This window comes from Marmota marmota, unplaced genomic scaffold (assembly GCF_001458135.2).
Source record: "Marmota marmota marmota unplaced genomic scaffold, marMar, whole genome shotgun sequence".
Taxonomy (NCBI): domain Eukaryota; kingdom Metazoa; phylum Chordata; class Mammalia; order Rodentia; family Sciuridae; genus Marmota; species Marmota marmota.
Window position 1 is genome coordinate 7,344,903 of NW_026000108.1, and position 11,518 is coordinate 7,356,420.

General features: G+C 40.6%; 1 long non-coding RNA gene across 1 annotated transcript; it reads left to right on the forward strand.

Annotated features, from left to right (window-relative positions):
* The first annotated feature begins 7,410 nt into the window (after positions 1-7,410).
* On the forward strand, positions 7,411-11,176 carry LOC125610931. Its single transcript, XR_007341018.1, has 2 exons — positions 7,411-7,730; positions 10,802-11,176. It is a non-coding gene; the product is annotated as an uncharacterized LOC125610931 (long non-coding RNA).
* Positions 11,177-11,518: the final 342 nt, after the last annotated feature.

An 11,518-nucleotide genomic window follows, 5' to 3' on the forward strand; every position in this document is an offset into this window, starting at 1 on the left:
TAATTTGTGGATTCTGAGAATGTGCTTCAGTCATGAGGCTAGTTTAAATTCTTCTTGACATTTGTGATGGTTCAGAGATGGTATCTGAGCAAGGAGCTGATGACTTGGCTTTTGTTTATACCTCTCTGCTATTTTTACATGTACTGAGATTGCCAGAGAAAGGTCTCCTAGATTCCAATTGTCCTAATGTACTTTAAATGTCATGCATGGAGAGGAAGAGAATCCAGGTGCTATACACTAAGACTTGTTCTTCAGAAACAAAGGGATCTTTGAGCCTCAGAATATGAGCACTTCTCTCAGCTTCGACCTTTTGGGGACGTGCAATTCCTTAATCTATTACAGTAGAGGCAAAACATATGGTATGAACAATTTGACTCAGACCAGTGGAAAGTCCCAGAATTATGGAAAAATCAGAAATGGGACTGAGAGAATGTTAATACAAACCCTTAATTTTACTGACAGAGAAATGGAAACTCAGAAAGGTTTAACGCTTGGACCAAATTTATGTGGTTAATTAATGGCAGCATTCAGACTTGACTTCAAACAGGGGAGCAATGGTGTGCTTTGAAAGGCTATAAAGAAATTGAAGCCCAGAGGGGAAAGTCAATCACTTTCAATTACTTGGAGAAGGGGTGAGTTCTTACACAGGAGGATAGACCCAAGGGGGCAGTCACCGGATCCAAGGAGAATCATTCTCCATCTCCTTGTCTAGCCCAGGAGGAGTCCAGATAATAGGTGTGGGGTAAAAATAGCATCTGCAAGTTAAGGGATACCAGGATCTGGAGGACACAGAGTCAGGCACGATCTCTTCTCTCTGCAGTCCCATGTGGATACGGCAAGCCTCTTAGATGAAATTTTGATATTATGGGACTGTTTATTTCCTTGTTTCTGCTCTTCAGCGTTTAGTAAAAGTCCTATTGATTTTCATTATTTTTAATTCCAGCCTTGCCTCAGCTATACGGTGGGGAGTTAATGGAAAGGTCTTTTTGTCTGGGCTGGAGAATTTGAAGATTATTACCCTCTGAGGCCAGCAGGATGGGTGTAGTGGGAACCAGAGAGGGATGCAAAGCAAAGTGGAATTTGAAAATGAGGTCAAAGCTGTTTTTTAAAATTCCTCCAGAGAATTCTCTTTTTGGTGCTAACTGTGGAGGGATGTGTTGTTAAGTTTTGCTAAGAATCCATTTAGGGTTCTGGTAAAGGTCCCATTTATCATCAGATATCCATGATTTGGCATCTGTTACCCTAACACTCTCTTCTGTGGCTCATAACCCTTGAACATAAGTCTGCCTTGTCTCATAGTTAGCTATGAAGAGGCCTGTCCTTCCCATAATTATAATATCATTCAGTGCAGGGAATGCATCTTTTGTTTTTTTTTAACATAAACCTTCTCCTTAAACCTCATTCCAAGTGGTTAAAATACTAATTTTAAGTTAGCAGGTGCTCAAGAAGTATGTATTCTGATAGGAAAAAAGCAGCAACACACAGAGGTTAGGCTGTGACCTCTGCAATCAGCCTGGTTGGAATGTGGCTCCCAAAGTTCTTACCCTCTGGCTTCTACCAAAATGCTTGACATTTCTGAACCCAACTTTTCAAATTTTTAAAGCATCATGTTAGTAATGTCTACTCATTGGGTTGGTGTAAATATTAAGAACAGTTAATTCAGGAAAACACTTAGAACATTCCACCACTGGCATTGGAAAGCCCTCCTGAGGGTCATCCCTGAGCATGGGGCTTGTGGTCTTTACTTGATACGCAATGGCAGAAGCTCAGACTCGGTTCTGTCCAGTAACACTTCCTAGTCTCTGCCCCCAAGTTCACTTCCAGCACAATTTCCCCACATTTCCTTTGCCTTCTGCTTAATGCAGGAACACATACCAAAACATTGCCTGCATTTCCCTTATTTAAATTCTATCACAGTTCCTCTAAGGCTGAACTATGGAAACAACAGTGCTGTAGGAGCATCTCTCTCCTTTAACCTCTAAACTTTCTTTTTATGTAATCCCCGAGAGTTAGAATAACATGCAAGATTCTTCATTTTATGTTCTGACAGAACCATGAAGGGGTGGGATAGGAACCTTGATCGCTGGTGGCTCAAGCTGTGCAAATCTGAATAGAGGATCCTCTTTGCTGTTTTGAGGTGTCTGGCTGGGGTGGGTTTTCTGGCAAGAATCGATGGACGGTAATTACCAAGGCCTGGTCTTCAGTGTGCTGTATACCCACTGACTTTATATTCTTCTCTGTCAGCAATTCTTGAAGTGTGGTCCAGCAAGAGCACCTACAGCATCACCCAAGAACTTTTTAGGAATATAGATTATCAGACCCCATCCAAGACCCACAGAAGTACAAACTCTGTAGTAGGTCCACTGATCTGTACTTCCCGAGTCCTCCAGGTCCTGCTGTCATGTGCAGTATTAAAAACAATCCCTCTAGGCTTTTTAGCTATTCTCCTGAGGTGGTACCACAGAAGACTACGGGAATCCCTCACATGAGATAAGGTGTGATTGTGTTTCTCCACCTTTCATGATGACAAGACCCACATGAAAGTACTCATCAATATTCTTTTCATGTTTGACCCTTGACCCTGCATGTCAGAATCTCCAGGAACAGTGCTTGAGAAGATGAGTTTTTAACCAGAGTTTCAAGTTAATCTTATCAGTGGGGAAACTTGATGGTGACAGAGGTGGCTTTGTGCCGAGGTGGCCTTTTTTTCTATTTAACACATTAAAGATGAGTATTTCAGGATCAGAAACCATCAGAACAAATTATGACCAAACTGTTTTTTATTTTTATTTTTGTCTCCACAAGTAGACAACACAAAGCTCTGTACGACTCAAGAGTGGCATAAGTTGTCTCTGCCCCAACTCCTCCTGCACTTGCTTGCACACACACAGTGCAGTCTCTGTCCCTTGCCGGTCCTTCCCTGGTCTCTGCATGATGCTCAGTGAGGTCATCTTTGGTCCTAGTGAGGCAGCCCCTCTTAGAAGCCTTCTTTCTGCTCTTACTCTCCCCACAATCTCATGTGTGTCTACCTGATCTTACTGACATTCTTTTACTACCTAATTTCATTCATGCTCCATGTCTCTATTTTCTCCTCAGAGAAGTAGTCCTGTGCTGGAAGAGTTTTTACCCATGGAGTGGTTTCTCATTGCTCTAAAGATCAAGGCTAAACTTTTAAATGTAACCTAGTCCTTCCTATCTGACTCAGGCAGAGACATCTTTAGGAGCAATAAAGAGCGGACTCCTGCAAACTGCAAACTACATTAAAAAAGAGAGACTGTTGAAAGTGTCACTAGGGCCACGGAAGCAATGGGGCAAGAGAACAGACAGAAATGGCTATCACTCAGGAGAGCTGATCCTCAAAGAGCGCAGCAGAGATCATGGCAGAGGTGTGGGCTGACATGTTGATGGTGACAGTGACCCCTGCTCCCCCAATATTGTGTCACTTTTCCCTGAGAAAACCCAGAATTGATTGTCTACTTGCTGAGCCCCATCAGGGGCCAGTTTCTTTTGACCAAGAACAGGGCAGGAAGAACTGCGGGTGCTTTCCTTCTCTGGTAAGAGGAAGTGGCTCTTGAGAAGAGCTTCCCAACAGGGAGACAGGGACAACACCAACCCAGGGTTGGTTGTCAGAGTACCTGGAATTGGGACGCCAGTGATCCAGCCTCTACAAACTCAAATATTTGGAGAAAAGTATTAGTTACACAAGATTTGTGGGCTTTTTTGAATATAATGAATTAAATGTCCTCTTGTGTTTCTTCTGCCCTCTCCTCTCGTCTCCCTTTCCTTCCCTTCACCTCTCCTCCTCACTCTTTTCTCCCCCATTTCCTCTTTCTCCCCTCCCCTCCCTTCCTCACTTTTCTTCCTTTTCCTTTCTCTTCCTCTCTCCTCTCCTCTCCTCTTCTTTTCCTTTTCTGTCTGTGTCTGATCTTTTCTTTCTCTATTTTACTAACCATGAAGTTTTGTTCAATATTGGAAAAATGGTTAGATGAACTTCAGAGAAGACATTGGAAGGTAGGATTCTGAATTGTGGGAAAGGACCTTGGAATGAGACATGTTCATGAGAGTTGATGATTTAAAGCTACCAGGAGTTTGCAGCATCAATTTGGGGGGGATCTCTCCAGCGTACAGCATCCAGGTGTTCACTAAAACAGGCCCTAAGAGCAAGCCGGGGGTGCAGCTCAGTGGAAGAGCTTGTGCCTAGCCTGCCTGAAGCCCTGGATCTGATCCCAAGATGACAAACAAACAAACAAACCAAACAAATGCTTTTGCGTTTGAAGGTACTTCTAACATTTAACCTTTAATTCAGAAATTTTCCTAGAGATATTCCTCCGCAAGAAAATGACCCCTGAAAATTGACAAAAAATTTTATACAGAAAAATATACATTTCAGCTTTGTATATAACAGCCTTCTAATTGGAAGTCATCTGTATGAGATAAGTAACTCCTTGTATGCTCACTTCAGAGTATGCATGTTTTTGAAGCATTTAAAATTTGGAAAATGTTTGTTAAAATGTGAAGTGAAAAAAATTCGTCCATTAGATGTTGCATAAAATATAGAGTAAGTACAAAGAACAGAAACCTATGGAGTGAGAAAGAACAGGAGTTAGACATGCTATTACAGGGATTGCTTTTAAATGAGAGACTTCTTGGTGAAAGATTTAAAAATATTTTTCTTTTCAAACTTTTGCATTTGTTTAATTTCCAAAAATTTCACATTAGGTATGAGTAGATTTCTGTATACCAACATAAAATAACTATCTGTTAACAACATCCCTCTATCTCCCACCAAATGCCTTTGCTTAGTCATGGACTTTATGTGTGTCCAATCTGCCTGGGAACATACTGAGATGGACAATTTCTTGCTAAAATCACCACAGGCCTCTGTGTAAACTGGCTCCACCCTTAAAACATACACAATCCTCTAAAAATCAGTGATTACATGACCTAAATCCCAGACAATGTCCTTCTCTGAGTTACCTATGTTTTCATCCTTTTGTAATTGGAAATACAATAAAATTCTATGCCTGAAGAAGAATTCAAAAATAAAAGGAGTTTTTAATGTAACTTTTGAAAATATTCTATACAATTTTAAGTGACTTTTACAGAGTATAGTCCAGAAGTAAATAATTCATAAGTTTTAAGTTGCAGGCCACTCTGAGTAGCATAATGAAGTCTGACGCTGTCCTGCTTCATCTCACCATGGGTATGAATCATGGGTGTTTCCAGTGCATCCGAGCTGTATACACTACCCACCTGTTAATCATGTATTAGCCTTCTCAGTCTTCAGAGTGACTTGCAGTATTGCAGTGCTTGTGTTCAAATAACCCATAAGTACTAATGTGCTTCATTTACCTAGCTTATCTCATCATGTAGGCATTGTATGTCTCCTGTTGAAGAAGGGTGAGTACAGTTCAGTCAGATATTTTGAAAGAGAGAAAAAACATTCATATAACCATTATTGTAATATACAGCTATAATTATTCTCTTATTTATTGTTGTTATTAATATCTTCCAAGCTTAATTTATAAGTTAAACTTCATCCTAGACAGGCTTGCATAGGAAAAATATACAGTATATATAGAGTTTAGTATCGTGCTTAGTTTTGAATATCCACAGGTGCTTTGGAACATATTCTAAATAAAAATTACTGAAATTACTGAACCCAAGGTATTTCCTGTGTCCTCTTTTTGAGAGGCTTTGCAAATAGGGTCTTAGGCTATCCAGACAGTGCCTACACACTCTGTTTATAAGAAGAAAAATAGAGTGCACTTTGTCTGTGACCACTGTCTTCATCAAATATTTTGGAGGCAAAAATTATTGTTTTAATGCCAAGGAAATATTACTATTCCCTCACTGGAATATGGTAAATAGAAGCATCCTTTATGTTCTTTACCAGGAAAATTAAACAAGGCAGCATAATTATGGACAGATATTTGTTTCTGGACTCTCTGGTTATGTAGTCAAGTTCGAGCACCAAGCATCATGCTCTCAGGTTGAGGTATAAACGGTTAATGTATTTTTGTAATTTGTTTCTTTTTCTTCTGAAAGAAGAACGTATTACATGAGTGTTGGTCAGCTTTGGTGTTATTAAAGGTTTTAAACCAGGGTCTTCAGGACTCTTATTCAAAATGAATGCACAGATCACAACTGGGCACCACCCAAGATCAGATTAGAAATGCAGATTCCCAGGCTCTACCACTGGCCTGCCTACTCAGAATGTACAGCTTTAACAAGATTCTCAGGTGATTTATTTGTGCACTAATTTTTGAGAAGCACTGTTCTAGAACTGTAACGCTGCTGGTTTTTTCAAACAGTTTTCTTTGGCTATCATTAATCCAAATTCTGTTTATACTTATCCTGGATATTTAGGTTTGACCTAGTTAATTAAAAAAATCTTAAGCTTAGAAATCATTTAATCATTTACTGGAATCAGCAAACAGAAACTAGCTCATTTAAAATTAGAGAAAAGTTGTTTAAAAATACATCACTGAAGATACTCTATGATAGCAAGTAAGCACATGAGAAGATAACTTTAGTCATGAGGACAGTGCAAGTCAAAGCCACAGAGAGTTGACACTACCCCTCAATTAGGATGACAATGGTAATAAACACAAAGGTCAAACCAGATAGTAGTAAGGTTCCAGGCTCATTAGTACTCTTAAACATTGCAGGTGGGAAGGCAAAATGGTACAGTTAGTTTAGAAAACAGTTTGGCAAATTCTTACAAAGTTAGTAATATGTTATCATCCTAACAGTCTTATCCCTGGACCTAAGCTAAGTGAAAACGTATATAGAGGTATATAGCAGTTTCATGGCCAATCACCCAAACCTGGAAACAACCTAATGTCCTTAAACTGATGAAAGAATAAACAAACATGGGAAAAGCCATTTAATATAGAATGAAACAGGGTCACTAAAAAACAAAAACAAACAAAAAAAAACCAGTTACAGATACACACACAACAATGTGAATCAATTCAAAATGTATCATTCATTATGTTTGACTTCCACTCATTGGACATCCTAGAAAAGAAAAAGTACAGGCATGAAGGACTCCAGGGTCTGGGTGGATGGAGTACGACTATGGCTGCTGTGTGTTGTAGGAGTTGCTCTGCATCCTGAGTGTGGCTGGGTTGGCCCTACTCTAGGTGTTTGCCAAATCTCCTAAAACAGGAGACCAAAAGCATGCTTGAATGTATGCAAATTCAAAGGAAATATATAAAAATGATTTATTATTTGCATCATGTGTTTTATACTCTTGGGCTATACTGAATAGTCAGCCTAAACAAAGCTAAATCTAATGAACAATATCAGGAGGTGGCAGCCGTGACAGCAAGTGTGCCTCCCTTCTCCCTTACCCCTCCCAACCTCAGTGTTGTGGTTCAGCTCTTGGTTTTTATTCTCCCCTTTTGACCATGCACTCTTTCTGGACTGTGATCTCCCCCGCTGTGACTAGGCATGACCTGGGGAACCTGGGAGGGAACTGGAGCTGAACATTTGCATACTGTAATTAAACTGCTGTATCAGGGGCCTTCTTTCTGTGGTTATGTTAGAATGGAAGCAAAGGTGCACCTCTGATTCAGAGTTTGGAGTGTTATTCCTGGGAACTGGAATGAATAGCACTGTCCAGGAGGGCTTGTGTGACTCACCACTTTAATGCAGCCACGTGCGGTCCTTTGAAGGGCACATCTCCTGGCATCACCGTCCTTCATGGGCTGGGCTTATCTCAGGTAAGAGAGGCCTTTCTGTTTGCATCCTTTCCGGACAGGGGTGCAGAGAAAGATGAGAACCTGGCCCATGGGTGGAGGCTGCTCCTTGTCCATGAAGTTCATTTGCATATCTGAATGGAGGCAAGACCTGGCTGGAGCACTGAATTGGAGATCTGAGCTGCACAGACAGTGTGAGGGCTTCTCTGCCTCCACCTAGGTGACTGCATTACAGATCACTGCCCCAGTTAGCTCGCCATTGTCATAGTAGGTGATTTATAATAGAACGTCAAACCAATTTCCATGGTTTAAGTTAATAAACTGCTTTCACACAGCTTAACCTTTCTAGCTTCAGGTTCAGAAGGGAAAAGAATGGCTGAGAGAGGATGTTATTTTTCTGTAGGAATAGAAGAGCTTCCAGCTTCCTTGCCCTTTCTTCCACAATTATTCCATGAAAATCTTTAGCTAACAAAGCAGTTTTGATTATGGACTCCCCCCACCCTTTGGAAGTGTTGAGAAAGAAACTCAGGACCTCATACACCCTAAAAGCACTCTACCATTGCTAAGCTCTCAGGCCTTCTTATTCATTTTCAAATCATTGAACTTCAGACCTGAACTTTTCTTTTTCTAGCTTAAAAAATATATTACAGATAAACTGAGAAAAATCCAGCAAGGTGAAGAGAGCAGGTTAAGGTCACTTAGCCTGCAAATTGCATCCTTAGTAAATTAGGACTTAAACTTGTAAAGTACAACTTTATAGGATTTGACTGTGTTGCTGTTGGCATCTAATGTATATAAAAGCGGCAAAATTGCTTTGTGGACAAACTTGACAGTTGAGGGAGAATAAACAGAGGCACTTTATGAGGTGCTTTGGATTCTTTAGGGTCAGTAAAGTGATTACAAAGCCACATTGTTCAATGGGACATGAAAATAAAATAAAAATAAAAGGAGTCAATTACATTTGCAGTTGTGGGTGAAAAAAATCTGTGTTAGCCCTGTTGAAGTGAAATAATTAAAATAACTTATTAAAATGCATCTGTGAACATTATGACCTTGAAAAGAAATAGACGCTTTCATTTTTATTCCCAGAGCAGCCCAGCAGTAGTCGCCTCCTGCCCTGGTGTTATGCACACCAAGCAGTCATGGCGTATTCTTCAATATAGTTAGTTCTTGAGCTAAAGAGAATCAAGATTCCTTGCAGATCAATTGATTACATGTCTCAGGATGGAGAAAACTTGGGGCGGAGTTAGAGCTGTGGTGGCTGCCAAAAAACAAGCACAGAAGCTCTGAAAATGTCTAGAGCCATTCTGAAAGAAACAGGAGATGGCTTTAGAAGACCCACTGGCCAAATTGTAATAATTTGAGCATCAAAAGAGAATATGCTCTAAAACTAATTGAAATGAATTGAGTCTATAGGAAAGCCAGGCACTGAAATAGGAAATTAGCTCATTAAAATGTATAAGATGGCAATTACAATATAAAAGAAGGGTAAATGCGATTTTTAAATTAACTAATGATAGAGAGGGGCTATGGGAATACATGAAGTTCTCTTCCAAGTACATGTTTGCACCAAGAGCATGTCAGTCAGTTCAAGGGGCAGCAGATGGGAACTGGGTGGAGAGTGTGGGTGGGGTAGGGTGGGGTATTGCTACATGACAGACTGATCAAAATTCAGAAGGAAAGGTTGGCATCTCAACTCTGTCTCTTATGTGTTAAAAAACAGAACCTCTGGAATATTTAACCAGTGTGTTGAGATGCAAAATTATATAATGTGTTAGAGTATAAATTGAGGCTAAACATCTTGCAAGTCAATGGTTATGACTGCCCCCAGACAGGGGCCATCACCACCCACCACTCATTACCTCACAGCCCTGGGAGCTGAGATCTCCAAGATGCAGGTGTTGTCAGCATGGGATCATTCCAGTGCTGTGAGGGACAGTCTGTAACAGGCATCTCACTGGCTTGTGGGTGGACATCTCCCTGTGTCCACAAATGATCACCCCTTTGTGTGACCCAGTTTCCCTTTGTTATAAAGACCCCAGTCATAGTGGATCAGGGGCCACTCTAGTGACCTCAGGTTGATTATCTTTTCAAGTAATTCATATGTTGAAGCCTTAACACCTGATGTCTTAGCTTAAAACATTTATCTCCAAATGTAATCACATTCATAGGCACAAGAAGTTAAGACTCCAAACATATAAATTTTGGGAAAGACACAATTCAGCCCATAACCTATGTCACAGAGGAGACACAGTGCAGGAAGAGAGCACAGCATCTGTTTTCAAGAAAAGTCATGGTTATGGATGTTCCCATTAATGCAACGAGTTGACCTTGATTCCCAGAGGAAACCAAGTAAGAAACACAGGGAAGACCCAATGGGGTTCCTTGTGCTGAGCAATCATCAATGTATGTCCAATGCTAACAATCACCTGAATGGCAATAATATTTTCCTTTGGTGTCTGATAGGTCATCATAACTAGGAAAGATGCAATAAAATATATGACAACTCATAAATAATGAAGACATTGGGCAAACCTATAAAAAGCCATAATTATCTCATAGATTACCAGCAAACAAGACAATAGATTTTATAATGATTGTGATAATTTGTGCACCTTTTGTGTGTTTTTAAGGTGATTGAGGCACTTAAGAGAACACACCATATTAAGTTTGGGCTTTTATTGAGATGTGTGGAGACTTTGACTAAGGTTTATAATTAACCTTTAAATGTGCTAGAGAATTTGTAAAATCAACATATTGATGTGTTAATTGTGTAATTTTTGTCAAAATAGAGAATTTTCACCTAATGTACTTACAAGTATAATGCCTTTGAGTGTTACAGAAAGAGCAAGTAGTAAATTTGATTTCCTATGCACACACAGTCTCCTTCAGAACTGAAGTCCTTCCAAGATTCCAGAGGCAGTCTGGGGCAGGAGCCGAGCAGGAGGGCAGCACTCTTAGTGCCAAGCAGTGTGTGGCATGCTCTCAGGGCCCTCACCTTGCACTCTACCCTTCTCAGACTGCAGGACCCTACTATTCATCTCACAGAGGCTGAGTTTCACCCAAGTTGTGTCATTTCTGCTTTGCTCTTGTAGGATGAAGATCTCTGCTAGCCCAGAAGTGACGATGCTTCTGCAGCAGATGGGAGGGTGGATGATGACTTGCCACCACAGAGGCCCACATCACAGCCATCCTTAGAGACACTGATCCTCACTGTCACACTCAAGCTCCGGGCTTCCTTCCTGCCGTGTGTCCTCCCACCCCTCCTCAGAGATGAATGGATCCCCAGCAAGCACGAGAGTGGAGCCAACTGATTTTAAAACACAGCATTGAGGAAAAACCCTGTGAAGGCATTCGGTCAACTCCGCATGTGGACAGTATGTCAGGACTTCCCACTTGATGATCTAGTCAATATCATCTCTTTGCAATGATGAAAAATAATAAATAAACCTGAATATTCATTGGTTGAATCTAATCTGAGGACTTCTCAGGGATTCAACCAGTTGAAGATCAAAAATATTCAGAAAAAGAAATTGTCTCTGCATTGATCACATACAGACTTTTAAAAATTGTCATTATTCCCTAAACAATACAGTATAGCAGCTTTTGGCATCACATAACACTTACAGTGCATTAGGTATCATAAGCAATCTAGAGGTGATAGGAGAATGGAAGGGGAGGTGCACGGGTTATGTGCAGACCCATGCCATTTTATAGAAGGGACTGAACATCTGTGGGTTTTGTTAACCCTGAGAGGTCCTGGAACCATTTCAGCCCAGATATTGAGGGACGATTGTGTGTCCCTTTTCCTC